The 14,820-nt window shown below is 31.6% G+C and overlaps 1 protein-coding gene and 1 long non-coding RNA gene across 13 annotated transcripts in view; one reads left to right on the forward strand and one right to left on the reverse strand.

Moving 5' to 3' along the window:
- The window catches only part of LOC414021, an 83,570-nt gene that overhangs the window by 4,327 nt on the left and 64,423 nt on the right, over positions 1–14,820 (forward strand). The gene's annotated exons all lie outside the window — the stretch shown is intronic.
- Positions 3,697–13,238, reverse strand: LOC100579059. Of its 10 annotated transcripts, XR_003306347.1 has the most exons (7): positions 12,669–13,040; positions 10,588–11,986; positions 10,448–10,498; positions 8,822–8,949; positions 7,517–8,434; positions 6,445–6,735; positions 3,697–6,373 (listed from the first exon to the last, which is right to left on the reverse strand). It is a non-coding gene; the product is annotated as an uncharacterized LOC100579059 (long non-coding RNA). The 10 variants fall into 10 exon arrangements; XR_003306343.1 differs by lacking the exons at positions 8,822–8,949; positions 10,448–10,498 and adding an exon at positions 13,047–13,238 and having other exon boundaries at positions 12,669–12,806; XR_003306344.1 differs by lacking the exons at positions 8,822–8,949; positions 10,448–10,498 and having other exon boundaries at positions 12,669–12,806; positions 12,975–13,047.

A 14,820-nucleotide genomic window follows, 5' to 3' on the forward strand; every position in this document is an offset into this window, starting at 1 on the left:
TTCTCTCTCTTTCTTTCTTATGATAATTAAACTCTCAAGAGAATTTACGCTAGTGTAAGTAAATTACTCGCGAAATTGCATACGAATCTCGTTTCCGTAACAGGTGAAAAACATATATGATTGTTTCATTCTCGCTTACAACTCGTCCCTCTTTTATCCCGTTTTTCTATCGCGGCCAAACTGTTAAAGAAATCTCTATCTCGCCGCTGTTCCATTTTCTTTGTCGATAGATTTAGAAAAAGAAAAACCGTGCTGCCTATGTGCCGCCGTGCAGACGAAACAGTGTCGTTGCTCCGTTCCCCCACCACTTTTATCGATTTCTCGCAGGAGGAAGTTTGACGCGAAACAGTGGCCGAATAAAGCCTACGTAATACTTGTCACCCGAGTTTATCTAAATAGAATTTTCGGCCGAAACATGCCTGAATAAGGGAGCCATAGACACGGAAGACTGAGATTTCTCGTTTCTTTTCTTTTTCGATTCTTTCCTCCTTTTTTTCTCTCTTATTATTGTCAACTTTAAATTGACGGCTGTTTCCAGAAATCATTCCTTTTATATTAATTAATAGCTTCTTTTTTTGCAGAGACAAAGCTGGATCGAGAAGAAAAAAATTCAGCGGATTTTTAATTAAATATTTTTTTACAGTTAATGAATTTCCTTTAATGAATTCTTTGCTAAACGGAAAATTCGTCTCGAAATCATTCGATCGTAAAAATATTATTTTTATAAAAAGAAAAATAATAGGTGCTTCTTATAACGAGATCGAATCAAAAGTACGCTCGAAGGTAAACAAAATTTGGTATTGGTTTGGGAAAGGCTAATGGGATCTTACCACAATGGAATAATAAGTGACGTTATTGAAATTGAGATTTCTTTGAAAAAGGCATACAGTTTCATTGTGAATGCTTTCCTTTGTGCTAATATGCCATACTTGACCGATTATTCTGCAACTCTTTTTCCCTTAATCCCTTAACCAATTGGACAATTAAAATCAAGTGATTAACTTAAATAATTCGAATCATAAGTATTACTCACTTTTTCAAAAGTGTAATAATTTGTTTAAAAATATAATTTCCTATATTTTTAGAGTACAAGCTGACCATCTTTCTGACTTAATAATAATCGATAAGAAAAATTATCATAGAATATAAAATTCACAATTTTTTGTTAAACTCTCCAAAAAATTGCAAAGCAATTATTTGAATATTGTAAAGTAAAAAATAAATAAAATTTACATTTTAAAGTGAAAATTTTGTGTAATGTAGAAAATTAATAACCATGGAAAAGATATGGGATTTGATTGGAAACGAAGAGATTGATTTCGTATCGAATTCGCGGTTAATTAATTTTCCAGGCTTTAATTGATCGAATCTCTCGACGCGGATGGATCACACAGTCTGTTTATTGTTCACGTGGTCTCAGGAGGTTCGCGGGATGAAATCTGGGGAATGTTTGTTGGCAGGGCAGGTTCGTTTGTCATTGGCAAGATCAAAGGGATTCGGTGCGTTTCTCTGATCGTTGACTAAACTTATTGATGGAACGCAATTGCCTTACCTTGTCGCTGTGCAACATCGTTTCAGAGATCCCTTTTCGAGAGATAAAGAGAGGAATTGCATATTAATCGACCAGAATTAGATTAGCCAGAAAAAGTTGGAAAAATGTTTCGTAGAAAATAATTTTAAAAATGGGTTGCCATTTTTTCCTTCTCCGATTGGAGAAAATATATTTCCAAAAAATTTCATGATTGTTTGATTAGGATTGGAGAAAATATATTTTCAAAAAATTTCATGATTGTTTGATTAGGATTGGAGAAAATATATTTTCAGAAAATTTCATGATTGTTTTTTATTAGGATTGGAGAAGATATATTTTCAAAAAATTTCATGATTGTTTGATTAGGATTGGAGAAAATATATTTTCAAAAAATTTCATGATTGTTTGATTAGGATTGGAGAAAATATATTTTCAAAAAATTTCATGATTGTTTGATTAGGATTGGAGAAAATATATTTTCAAAAAATTTCATGATTGTTTGATTAGGATTGGAGAAAATATATTTTCAAAAAATTTCATGATTGTTTGATTAGGATTGGAGAAAATATATTTTCAAAAAATTTCATGATTGTTTGATTAGGATTGGAAAAAATATATTTCCAAAAAATTTCAATGATTGTTTGATTAGGATTGGAGAAAATATATTTTCAGAAAATTTCATGATTGTTTGATTAGGATTGGAGAAAATATATTTTCAAAAAATTTCATGATTGTTTAATTACAATTTCTAGTCTTTAGATTTTTTTTTGAATGGATACTTGATGATTTTATTATGTACCCTTTGTTAGGATAAAATTTTATTTTTTAATTAAAATGCTTCTTTCTTTCTTATATTTAAAAGGTCTTTAACTTGGAGATGAAGTTTTCATGAAATTTATTCAATCATCTTGTGCAAATTGTTTTAATTATATAAAATTAGAAAATAAAAATTAATTATTAAAGTATATATTTAGGAGAAGTTATTCTTGCAATTTAAGATGTGTGAACAAATAATAGTTTCTTGCATATAAAGTTGTCAATATGAAGTTGATTCAAGAAGAAACTTTCTCATTTTCTCAAAAGAGTCGAAATTGAGGAGTGATTGTTATTAGAACTAAACGTTGAAATGATTGGACAATGCAAAAGAAGAAAAGTTTCCTCCATCTACTTTATGAATCTCTTAAAGATGAGACTATTATTATTTCAGAAGAATTCCCATTATATTCGATATTTTCTTCACAAGTAGTTTATTATGTAGATATTTTGTTATCTAAAGATTCCATTATTTAAATATTCCCACAGTTTTTGAATATATTGCAAATGAAATGTAGATATTGATATTTTGTTTTTCAAATTTATGGAATCAAGAGTCTAATCAATATATATATTCACGATAATATATTTTTTGTTTTTGAAAAAAAAGATCAGGATGTAATAATATTCTATTGGAATTTTGTTCTTTGGTGAATATATAAAGGAAATGTTCTATCGTTAGAAAATACAATGGAATAAGGGGAAAATAAATAAAGTGAAAATACAGTAGAAAATTTTAAGGAAGATGTAAGGATTCTATCCTTAGAAAATATTACGATAATAAGAAAAAATATTTGGAATAAGAAAAGATAAATATAATGAAAATAGAGAAGTAAAATTTAAAAAAAATTCTATCTATTGTACCTATAAAATAGACAATTTACATTTTTGTGAGTTCTAAATAATGATTCTAGATAATACTAATTACAATTTTTATTCTCAATTATTAAAAATAAAATATTCCATAAAAGCAAAGTTTCCATCTTCTTTGGAATTCATTCTAATATTTCAAAAGTATTTTTCATTCCTAGTTATTAATTCAATATGGCAAATTTTAATCAATCATACCTTCACATGAATTCTATTTATAAAGTGTTCAAAAATTCGCACTAATTATCCAAACTTTTGAATAAAAATTTTACATTTCTATTCCCTTTAAGAATTCATTTCAATAATTCATAAAATATTGATTCCCAGTTGCTAATTTAAAGTGACAAATAATTTTAATCAATCAAAATCTCCATCCTTTCAATAGATTCATGGACTGTCAGGAATTTGCATTAATTATCCAAAGCTAAAGAATTGAACATTTCCACATCCCCATTTAAAAATTCATTTGAATAATTTAAAAGTATTTTTCAATTCCAATTTATTAATTCAAAATGACAAATTCTAATCAATCACAATCTCTATTCTTTCAATAAATTCATGGACTATCCAGCAATCATTAAAAGCAGAGCTGAATATTTCCACATCCCCCTTCAAAAATTCATTTCAATAGTTCAAAAATATTGTATTTAATAATTTAAAATCAATCAGAATCTTTTAAGATCAATCTCAATTATAGGGTGTGGAGGAATTCTCATTAATCATCCAAAGGAGAGCTGAATATTTCCACATCCCCCTTCAAAAATTCATTTCAATAGTTTAAAAACACTGTATTCTTTAATCTCCATTTAATAATTTAAAATAACAAATCAATCAAAATCTTCATCTTCTCTGATAAATCCTATTTATAGAATGTGGAGGAATTCTCATTAATCATCTAAAGGAGAGCTGAACATTTCCACATCCCCCTTCAAAAATTCATTTTAATAGTTCAAAAACATTATATTCTTTAATTTCAATTTAATAATTTAAAATAACAAATCAGAATCTTCATCTTTTAAGATTAATCCCAATTATAGGATGTGGAGGAATTCTCATTAATAATCCCCCTTCAAAAATTCATTTTAATGGTTCAAAAACATTATATTCTTTAATTTCAATTTAATAATTTAAAATGACAAATCAGAATCTTCATCTTTTAAGATTAATCCCAATTATAGGATGTGGAGGAATTCTCATTAATAATCCCCTTTTAAAAATTTATTTCATTAGTTCAAAAACATTGTACTTTTTAATTTCAATTTAATAATTTAAAATAACAAATCAAAATCTTCATCTTTTAAGATTAATTTCAATAGAGTGTGGAGGAATTCTCATTAATAATCTCCCTTCAAAAATTTATTTCAATACTTTAAAAACATTGTATCCTTTAATCCCCATTTAATAATTTAAAATGACAAATCAATCAGAATCTTCATCTTCTCTGATAAATCTCACTTAGAGGTTGTGGAGGAATTCTCATTAATCATCCAAAGGAGAGCTGCACATTTCCACATTCCCCTTCAAAAATTCATTTCAATAATTAAAAAACACTATATCCTTTAATTTCCATTTAATAATTTAAAAATCAATCAGAATCTTCATCTTCTCTAAGTCTCACTTATATGAAGTGGAATTCGCACATTAATCGTTATCCAAAGCAGGCTCCCCATATTTCCATTCCTCTTTCAAGAATCGGTTGATTGGCGAGGCTGGTTGTCGTCGAAATAACGTGAATAGTTGGAATATAATCTGAGAGGGTAATTTCGAGTGGAACAAGCATGGCGGAATGCCGTAGGATTGTTTAATCAAGATGCAAGGGATGATGAAGGCGAAGCGAGAGATCGCCATTGGAGGAAAAATATTTCCACGATCGACTCCTCGGTAATTTCTTTCGTTCGTCCTCTTTCACCTCTACCCCAGTGTCTTCTCCTCCTCCTCCTCCTTATCGTGGACAGTTCGAAACGGGGAGGGTGATTAAAAACGAAGCTAATAAATTGATTTAAAGTGCTTTCAAGATGGCGGCTTTGATAGCGAATCATGAGATGAGGAGGAAATGGGGGAAGTACCATCTTGAAGCGTCTTAACGAGACCAGCATCGCTACTTTTCTCTTTTATATATATATTTTTACTTCTTCTTTTTCTTCTTCCTTCTATTTCTTCTTAATATTTGGCCTTCTATTGCTTTCCTTTAAATTTATCGAAATCCATCATTCATTGGTTTTTCTGTAACAGTTTGATTGTCCATAGATTTAATGATTTAGAGCATCGTTGCGAAATACTTATGGAAATATTTGCCTGGATGATACTTTAATATAATATTCAAAACATTGAATTATTTCATCGTTATTTCTTTTCTTATTGAAATTTTTATTCTGAATAATTGGAAATATTAATTTGAGAAAGAAATGTTAAATGTAAATATGTATATATTTTTTACAATTATTGTTCTCAACTGATGAAAATTAAATTCATGAAAACACTGTAATTGGGATGTCATGATGTGTTAAACAATGTTTATTTAGAATTTGCAGATGTACTTGGCACATACATTTAAATGAGAATATACTCATTATTTTCTGAACGAATAGATAAAATATCATTGTTTTGTTGCACACAACTTTTGGATTTGTTGGACCAAAAATATCTACCAATATATATATATCCATCCAGTATTATTTCATGAAAATAACAAATTAGATATTCCAATGTAAAACAATATGATCACAATTAAATTAAAAAGAAAAACTTGATGTAAAGTCTCTTCATATTAAAACATATTATTTATAATTTCTCCTTGAATTAATTCAACGTATGCTGTGCATCTGGAGAGAGTTTGCAGAGTTCATCAGATACGTTATCGGTTGTCGCCTATTTAAGGTATCTATGCTCGTATCACGGATCATTGGTCGTCAACCACAGATTTTAATTGATCAGCTGATCATCCGTAGCAAGTGATCCGTAATATGAGCATGGGTATATTGCCTTAAATAGGCAAGCATAAGGTGCGCATTAACATCCTTAAAATATTGAAATTGATGAAGAGAAAATTGATGCAAAAAGATGTATATATTTTTTTTCTTCTTTTTCTAACAATTGAATATTTAACAATTAGACGATATTCTGAGGAAGAAAATTTGAGCCTCGTCGAATATTACATTTCTAGATGGAAAAATGGATCATTTGTTTGTAAAATTATATTATTTTACACTGTTAAGAATGAATTACATTACCTTTGAAAATAGAATTATTAATTTAACTGTTTCTAAAAGGTCTCGATTCTTTTCCTTTTATGCGAACAAAATATTTTTTCCAAACGTTATGAACGTGATACTCGTAATCGAAACTTGTTTCATTTCGTTCCAAGAAATATTTTATTTCCTCATGGTATCACGGTTGACAGTGTAGAACGATCGATTATCGTATTTCTCTTCTATTAGCGCGAGCTTAATTATCATGTAAATAGTGGTAATTAGTAACACGTTTGAAACTGCTCGATCAATTAAGTTTTTCTAACGTGTATTCTGTTAAAAAAAAAAAAAACTGTTTAAGTTTTTAGGAAAAAAAAAAAAAATTGTCGTTATTGTCACACATCTTTCCCCCAGTTCTCTCCATCATCCAATATATCTTCAATTTGGTAAGATAAACAATATTGATGTAATACGTGACACGTGTAGTTTATATAGCGTGCAAGGAGTAGGCATAATAATCAGATAATATTAATATAAATGCACAAACACGCGAAACTTGGTAACGACGCACTAACTAACTTTGTGAAACTCAATACTAATATCCTCAGGCGGTACAAGATCTAATACATATAAATACCGTTACATAGCGTTTAACTGTGTCACTATATTGTGAGACGTTGATCAACGTGATCTGTGAATAGTTATATCTAGTAAGAACATTTCTGATACAACAATTATATTTCTAATACAATGTTTAACATTCATTAAAACTATAAATTTATATATTTATATATATGAAACGTGTTGTTAAATCAAATTTTATATCTACTTGACTTAAAAATCAGAAAAATAAAAGATAGGAGAATCTTATAATTCATGTATCATGATTCAGGAAATTAATCAAAATTGTTTATCTAGAAAAAATAATAGAAATGTTAAAAGTATCAAAAAAAAAAAAAAAAAAATAATGAATTCTTACAATAATTAAGAAATTTTCAGTTCAATGCTTTGTTAATATTTTTAATCTTGTCAATTCTTGAATTTGGTTTAATGGAGAGAAACCCAATATGTTTGTTTCAACAGTAACTGCATTTAGGACCTCGTTATTAGATACCTCACTTGCGTTTAATGGATAAGAGTCATAATAGGGATTTTCCAGAAATATATCTTCCTCCATAACTGTCCATATGGTCCATTATCAATGAATTAATAATACTGATAATAATATATAATAATTTATAGAAATCCTTATTGTTTGATTCACTTCAATCGAGATTCTCGATTCTAGAATCCATAACAATTCATAAATTTAAACATCATCTGAACAGGAATGTGTTAATTTTGTGATCAATTCTTCATAGCATTTATTTAACAAGAATCCCTCCACTTTGGAACCAAATTTCTTAGATCCAAATAGATTTATTTTTTCAAGTTATCTTAGAGAATCATTTTTTATAGGATCCATTAATTCCAAGATCCATTGATCTTCAATTTTGAAAGGAGAGCTCCAGCTCATTTCTAAGTGAAATTTTTTAATCCTACAATTATCAATATTTCACGCATAGACTATCCTAATAACTTTTTTTTCTTTCAAATCATTTCAAACAAAATTTCCTCCACTTTGAATCTATCTCCAATTCAGACTCTTTTCATTTCAAGATTATCCTCCTCGAATTCTGATCTCAAGATCATATCCATAATGGAGTGAAATTGTCTCATCTCATCTATCCATAATATGTATCTCTGAAAACACAAGAAAACATAAGAACAAATATAAAAACAGAGGAGATACTAGTAAGATACAGGTTTTTGCACATTCTTTTTCCTTTCTTTTTTTTCAATTTCTCTTGAAGCATTACGATCTCTGGTTTTATACCAGCTAAAATGTCACCAAGTAGTGTAATACTACGGTTTCCTCCAGTTAAGTATCCAAGCTTCCATTTGTTCGCTGTGAACGCTTTCAATGCTCATGCCCTCTTACGAGCCTCTCCATCCAAGACACGTGTTCCGTATATCCCTCCTCCTCTTCCTCCTGTGGATATGAACGAAACGAGTTTACTTGACGATACCATTTATCGTTAATGCGTTTTTAGGCTTTGCCACTTGTAAGAAAGCTAGCGGGGGGGGCGAGGAGCGTTCAAACGTATCGAGATTCGTGAAATTGCGGGGGGGGGAGGCACATAAATGGTTAAGTGGAGCGAGAATCACGCGAGGGTGCCACTTGTGCGCCGTTGATACGAGTTTGTCGCTATATCGAGTACATCGATTCCGTTTTAATCCTCCTCCGTTGTGGTTGGTTTTTTGACACGAGTCGATAATCACGCGTGATGATATGATTATTTGCGAGGGAAGGATAGAGAAAGAAAAATTGATAAATTTATAGAAGCGTTGGTGTAGGTCAGCCACGTGATATACGAACAACTGTCCTACGTAATTCCTTTTGTTACGTAAGATAAATTTCCTCGACGTTGTAGCTGTTTCCAGAGATTATCAAGTTTTCATCGAACGATCAATGCAATATGTACAATCGTTCGTAAAAGGGTGTTCCTGTAAAAATGAAAGGAACGTGATTCTTGACTCGTATTATAATAAAGATAAAAGATAGAAAGATATGGAGTTAAAAAGTTAAAAATTAAAATAAAAAAGATTGGAATTGAAAAGATATAATAATCATTGATATAAAAAATTCTATATCGCGTATATTCGAATCCAGAAAGTTTGAACCTGTATTTCATCCTTTCAATTATAAAGTGACTAATAGAAACATATCGGTGGATTATGTGTGCAACAGAAATGTTCGTTGTGTTTCTCCCCTTGAAGCAACCGAAGCGTAACGAGATCTGGCGGAAAAGTGGAGAACGAAGGAAAATGGCCGAGATATACGCCCCTTCTTCTCGTGCTATAAACTTTATGGACGACTTCCCGCTCTACACGCGGACCTGTCCTCGTGAAATCGAATCGTAACGCGATTTAATGCGGATAAGAGCAGAATTATGATGTCTCGAGGATAGTGGATGATATTTCATTTTCAATTAAATACACGTTCGCGTTAATAAAAGGATATAACGTGATTATTTTCTATTTTCTATTTTTTTTTAGGTTATGTCCAATTACACTTATCATAAACGTGAATGCTTTTTTTAATATTCACTTATAATTTTATCGATCACGGTGGATATAACGTTAATTCTAATTGTAAAGTTGGATTTTTAAAAAGAATATCACTCGTGGAACGATTTGACATTTTCCATATCACGAAAGAAGAATTATCTGATAATATCCTGCTACAAGAATTTCAAGCTCGTGAAAACATTTGCAACGTTTCCAAATCCAATTCAAACACGAGTTTGTTGAAAAGCTGCGACACGCAACGTGTGAGCGCGAAATGTCCCCATTCGTTAGTCCACGTCGACAATGACGTCAGCTTGACAGGTAATAATGTTAAGTAATATTTACTAACAGGCAGGACCGACCTCGGGGACTCGGAGGAGGCCACGATTCGTTCCTAAGGGTGCTTCTCTCTTTCTCGCTCTCTTTCATCGAGGGCGCAGTCACCATCAACTAAATTACCCGCGAGAACGTGCTCTCTTCTCTCTTTCTTTCTTACGCGCGAAACACCGCCACTAAGAATTTTAACGCCCGAAACAATCAGTTTCACAAACTGTTCCATCGAATTTATATTCAAAGAGTTAGAAAGCGCGAATTTGTTTCGATTACAAATCAATGTTTGTAAATTTTTGAATCGATAAATTCGGTCATTTCAAAAATTACGATTGACGTCTGGATAGAAATTTATCGAGAGCGATAACGATTGTCGATCGTGTGCACCTATTTTTATAAAATATCGTTACATACTAATTTAGATATATATTACGTACGGGAGTTTGGAGGTGGAGAGATTCGGATTATAGGTTAAAAGCATTCCCCTGTGTTAATTTAAAATGATTAAAAGAGCGCCATAACCTATAAACTTTTTTCCGCAAATTTTCTCGATCGAAAATTCCTATCTTAACGTTTAATGCAATCTATTAAAAATTTCTCTTACCAATTATCGATAAATAAACTTTCTATGAAGGGAGAAGACTAATTCTTCTTCCTGTTCGAAAAAAAGAGAGAATTCGAAACAGCCGGGAGAAATCTGATTGGCCAATGTAAACATTTGCGCTCGGGTTTTAATTCACATACCGGTTAATCGAGCCGCTCCGTATAAACGTGTTTCTTTCCAAGCATTTTCCATCGTGTCATACACTTCTCCGGGCCCCCTCTTAACCCGTTTGTTCAGAAAACAATCTAAGTTTAGCGCGGCCGTCTAAATGCGTACGCGGTGGTGGGTCGCGAACGACTATTTTCGAAACTCTCTTGTCTCTTTCCCGTTTACATAAACTGGTGTTAATACCCCACTGTTTTTCGCGTTCACGACGATCACGAGGTTGTTTCGCGACACGTAGGTTATGTATTATTTTTATTAATAGTGGCGCCACCATCTGCTCCCGCGATTCCCTCGTTTTTCCTCTGTTGATAAATAGCTTGGGCGCACAGTCATGAAAATGGAATTTAATCCTCGTGATTCGGCTTTGTTATTTTTGTCGTCCTAGTTCAACGATTTTTTTTTTTTTTTTTATATTTCTTTTTTTACAAACTCGTTGATAAAGTTGAGTGTCGTTACTCTAGAGGAGAACTATGTTCCAGAAGAGACTTGATTCATTGACTTCACTTTTTTATAAATTGCTATTTATAATTTTTCCTTCCAGGAATTGATAAATAATCGTTAAAAAAATGTATAATCAGTTTTTTTTCGAAAAAATGGAGATTATTTAGAATAATTAGAATAATTAGATATGTTAATTATAGAACATTGGAAGGAGATAAGTGGTAATATAAAGTTGTGATTAGTAGTTTCGAGAATATTTGAAGATTGGATATTGTTTAAATATTTGAATATTGTACAAATGTTTGAGTTAATATATAATAATTATTGAAATTATATACGTGTGTATTACGCATTATTTGAATAATCAAATATTTGAGATAATGATTATCTAAACAATATATCATTTTATTTCTCACTAATTATTACTCTCAAATAATTGTATCAATCGAATTAATTCAAATTTTTGGCAAAATACTTCTTTTCAATTCATTGAAATTTTTACATTTCCAATTTCAATAATTAATTCGCAATACGAAAGAATGTTTTAAAGGAATTCCACTCTATAAATATGTTGTTTTCAGTTTTCATTAATAATAATAATAATAACGTTACGGATGGTTTCCTCGTATTTTATGATTAATCACGTTGACTCATGTTTGCATAGAGGCGTTTAACCCATGATATGATCGTATTATTTGTATTATTAACAGCACTCTCGTAGATTAGTTATAATTTCTAATAATAATTCCTAAGTTTTTTAACTGATTAAACACGTTGGTAAACGAGATGTTTGATAAATTGAATTTATAATTTGTACTTACATCTACAAGTCTTACAAAACTCTCTATACTTGTTTCCATAAAGACAAGAATTCATATCACGATAAAAGAAAATTTGAATTAAAAAAATAATTTCATCGAAAAATCAAATAACCTAAAAAAAAAAAAAAAGAAAATTCCAATTTTCAATTTCGACTCGATTATCGAACGATTAATATTATAATTAATAATTTCGTTATTAGAGAATTAAACGAAGTCGATATTAAAAAGACATTAAGATATCATGATTATAGATACGAGATAGAGCAAACTTGGTAAATTCGCGTGCAATAAAGTACACGTGCACATAAAGTGCACTTGCGAAAGCGTAATTGATATTTTGTTTCATTTGACAAAATGCTAGACACGCGCTCTCGTAATAAATGCGACATGCTTATTTGTTGCTGTGCTATACACGGATCGAGAGCAATGTAGCTAGTATTTCAAGTTTGATTGTCATTATGATATTTACTCGTTTCCACGTTGTAATTTCGCCCCCGCTGATTTGTACGTGTTTTTTATACTTGAACTTAGTTTAATCTATTTTCAATGTAAATCAAGAATGATAAATATTCAAGCTCCACCACTTTTAACAATTTTTAAAAATTTTCAAATCGAATCCACATGTTATTCCTTTATCTTCAAAATGAGATCAATTCATCAGCGTATCAATAAATAAATAGATACATCGGTGTCTTTATTTAGTGCTTCATATTCACCACTCTTAGCCAAAGTTTTCAAAATAGCCACGCGACCGTTCAATTATAACGTTTCGAGTCTGATAGTTTGTTACTTACGTGCAAAAATAGCTTGAACATCGAATGAATTTATCGTTGATGAAAATTCTTAAGGTGACTTGAAGGACATCCAAATATCGTAAACCATTTGATGCGTGTGTCCCGTTTATAAAGTTTTATTAAACCGGGTTATATCTCCTTTAAAATTAGAAACAACTTTTTCGAATTAAAAAAACAAATCATCCGAAAGAGAAAAAAAATCACTCTCCCTTTCCATCCACTTATCCACCCAAACCCGAATATTCATGAACGAACAGTTAATTTAAATTGGAACAAAGATAAAATATAAAAGGGAACGAAAATAACCTCTTCGTTCAAGCACGTATTACACGCCGTTGTGCACAATAACACGCGCCACCTTCTTCGAATCTTACTTACCAACAGAAGATATCACCTGCCCGTTTCTTTCTCTATTACGCAACGACACCATCGCTAGTTTCGACATATCTCGACACTCGATTTGGATCAACGTCAAGAACTCGTCGGAGGACTCGGTCATCGAAATAAACCTGACACGCCACGACCGATCTGTGGACCTGTCCCCCCCTCCCCCGCAATCCACCACAACCAACGCTAATTATACCGTCACCTTTCTCGAGGCGAGCGCGTTTTATACGCGGATCGATGGAATGTGGGGAATGCTGATAAGGAGAGACGAGAGAATGGCTCGATATCCTCCTCCTTTCTAGAGGCAACGCGCGTGAGAATTAAAGAGACAGAGAGAGAGAGAGAGAGAGAGTGGAAAACCGCTCTTTCAAAGCGGCGTATAGGTAATGCTTTAAAGCCAACAAGGCGAAGGAGCGAGAGAGAGAGAGAGAACGTTTTATGTAGGAAGGAAACGTGTATTATAATACGAATAAAAAGTTTGTAAAATTTTTTTTCCCTCCTTTTTATTTCCTGTAGGGGACGCATTGTGCCAGGTTTTTCTGTTGATCTGCAGAGGGTATCGAATATTCAAAGGAAAGTAGATGTTTAAAGGGTGAAAGTTCCAATTCCATTTTTTGTGCAAATATTTTTAATTCGTTCATAGATTTGCTTTGAAAGTCATTAATGATTAAATTTTTAATTTTCATACCATTGCTCTTTCAAAAAGATTTTCAAACGCTTCGTTTCAATTGTGACAACAGTAGGAAGACAAATTAATGATGATAGTAAAATTTGAACTAATAAAGAGCGCTGGCAGAGAACTCGGTTACGATGAAAAAAAATTGCTGCAGTTTTTTCGATCGAAAAAAAAGAACGAGAAACATTTTACAAAATTTCACAACAGTATACTATTGTCCATAAATATTTGGGCACCTTTGTTTTATCGAAAAAAAAAATATATATATATATATCAAAAGATTCTAAATTTTTTTTGAACCTGAAAATTAAGTTTGAAAAGTTGTCAAATACAAGAGGAATCACGTATTGAATTCCAAATGCGAGTTGATTATTCGAGAACAAATAAACATTTTATGCGTCGAACGAAGAAAAAAAAAAATCCACTAATTCAATCACAATCGAATCTTGATATCGAAAGACGATATTTATCGAGTTATAAGAGTTAAAAGGGGAAACTGAAAAGGTAATAATACAGTTACAAAGCGAGAAAAGAAATGCAATTTATAGAGCAAAGAGTGATATTGTTTCGCTAATTGACGTAGCCTTTTCTCCAATTAATATCGTGCCAGTTAACACGATTTCTCGAGGCATCGCGGAAACCATAGTTATCCTTAAGCCCCGTAATCGATTTTCATCCAATACGTCCCCTTTCTATCTTCTTCTCCTCCCCCCCACTCTTCCCTTTTATGGGTGTTCGGAATAAGCCCTTATAGAATCGGCAAGATATTTCCTCAAGGAAAAAAATTAGTTTGGATGTGGCGGATACCGTGACTGTATAGGTCCAATGAAAAATATTCCCCTCCCCGGAGGGGGGAGGTGTATCTAGCGGGAAAATGGAATTTCATTGTATCCGGCAACCTTGATTTAGCATTGGGGATAAAGCGTAAAATGACTCCGCGGTAAGGAGATTTAGGCAGGTATTAAATTACGCGTCAAAGGAGACACGGAATTTCCATGGAAATACGTAATTACATCGCGAACATGTTTGTGTATCAAAATTTTTAATTTTTGTTATGCCAATGCGGCTTATTTCGAATAAGGAAGGATC

This window comes from Apis mellifera, linkage group LG1, assembly GCF_003254395.2.
Source record: "Apis mellifera strain DH4 linkage group LG1, Amel_HAv3.1, whole genome shotgun sequence".
Taxonomy (NCBI): Eukaryota; Metazoa; Arthropoda; class Insecta; order Hymenoptera; family Apidae; genus Apis; species Apis mellifera.